The 1942-nt window shown below is 41.4% G+C and overlaps 2 pseudogenes; both read left to right on the forward strand.

The window, feature by feature from the left end:
- Positions 1-282: 282 nt before the first annotated feature.
- Positions 283-358, forward strand: LOC125549657 (small nucleolar RNA R12; annotated as a pseudogene).
- A 280-nt stretch (positions 359-638) lies between these two features.
- LOC125549660 (small nucleolar RNA R12) lies at positions 639-714 on the forward strand (annotated as a pseudogene).
- The last annotated feature ends 1228 nt before the right edge of the window (positions 715-1942 follow it).

The following is a 1942-nucleotide window of genomic DNA, read 5'->3' on the forward strand; positions in this document are numbered from 1 at the left end:
GATCCATAGCCAAACTCCCATCGTAGCAAGCGGCCCCGTCGCGGGATCACAGTGGCCTGACCGAACGTAGGAAATGTGCCAATTTCTGTTGGACCTTATACAGCACAGGATGCTCTTTTCTTTTTTCCTTTATTAGTTCCTCAAGTTTAATTGTTGTGTTACTATTCTAGGAGTAGTCTTAGTTGATGCTTTATAGTACTGTGAAGAATTTTGTTTGCTGATGCTCAAAATCATTGTTTTACATATGTTACTTGTGATGTTCTGCTGGCTGAGATGTGCATGATCTGGGTGATGAAGACAATCGTTCGGATTCCCACTGATTTTTCATGATTATTACAACCAGATACTTCTGACGGATCATGCCATCTCTTGGACTACATATGTACTCCTTTATTATTGAGCAAATACTTTCCTTTGATTTTTTGCAAACCTCTTAGCAGTACTTTTTCTATCCTCTTTTTTGTGTTCTGCTGGCTGATGAGATGTGCATTACCTGGGTGATGAAGAAAATCGACGGGTCACGCCATCTCCTAAAGTACATTTGCACATTTTTACTGCTTTAGACTGAATGTACATGCATTCCTTCATTGGTTATGGACCTTATTGCTCATTGTGTTATGTTGGGTTGAACTACATGATTCCGGGTGATGAAGAAAATCGTTCAGATTCCCACTGATATTGCATGATTAGTGTAACCAGCTAATTCTGATGGATGAAACCATGTATTAGTTTCAGGTGAATCGTAGCTTTGCTATTGCTTCATTTCATCTGATACAGGCATGAAATTGAACTGCACTTGATGCAGCGCCATTATGGTCCCTGAAATTAGCTTCTGTTATTGAATTTTTTATTTCCTCGCCTGAGAACAACAGTATCATCATATTCTACCAGTCCCTTTGTTTGTTTTTGTGAGCTTGCCTCTGTGGCTAGCACATATCATATGTGATCCATGATGTCTCTTTTCCGCCCACTGAAGCTTGGAGCAAAGTGGCATATTACTTTTGTGATAACTGAGAGAACTGCGAGGCTTTCTTTCCTACTTTGCCATATAATATTAGAATTAATACTATTTTTATTTGAAATTTGTTATTAGGCTATTAGCGCGAAACTTCCAAGTTATAACTATCCTTGCATTTCTTACTCCAATTGTGAAAGGACTATATATAGTCTCTGTGCTTCTGTGAATATATTTGAGTACATTTTTATCATGCTGCTGTAATATGTAATGTAGTTTTCGAAGCATGTCTGTTGTTGTAAGTTGCCGCTCTGTCTTAATGCATATGTTGTGGGGACTGATACGTCTCCATCGTATCTACTTTTCCAAACACTTTTGCCCTTGTTTTGGACTCTATCTTGTATGATTTGAATGGAACTAACCCGGACTGACGTTGTTTTCAGCAGAATTACCATGGTGTTGTTTTATGTGCAGAAAACAAATATTCTCAGAATGACCTGAAACTCCACGGGAGGTTTTAGAAAAAACAATAAAAAATCCTCGCCAAATATGAAGACCAGGGGGGCCACACCCTTTCCACGAGGGTGGGGGCGCCCCCCCTAGGGCGCGCCTCCTACCTCGTGGGCCCCCTATTGACCCTCCGATGCCAACTCCAACTCTATATATTTGCTTTCGGAGAGAAAAAAATCAGAGAGAAGAAATCATCACGTTTTACGATACGGAGCCGCCGCCAAGCCCTAAAACCTCTCGGGAGGGCTGATCTGGAGTCCGTTCGGGGCTCCGGAGAGGGGGATTCGTCGCCGTCATCATCATCAACCATCCTCCATCATCAATTTCATGATGCTCACCGCCATGCGTGAGTAATTCCATCGTAGGCTTGCTGGACGGTGATGGGTTGGATGAGATTTATCATGTAATCGAGTTAGTTTTGTTAGGGTTTGATCCCTAGTATCCACTATGTTCTGAGATTGATGTTGCTATGACTTT

Source organism: Triticum urartu, chromosome 3A (genome assembly GCF_056163025.1).
Source record: "Triticum urartu cultivar PI428250 chromosome 3A, HENAU_Tu73, whole genome shotgun sequence".
Taxonomy (NCBI): Eukaryota; Viridiplantae; Streptophyta; class Magnoliopsida; order Poales; family Poaceae; genus Triticum; species Triticum urartu.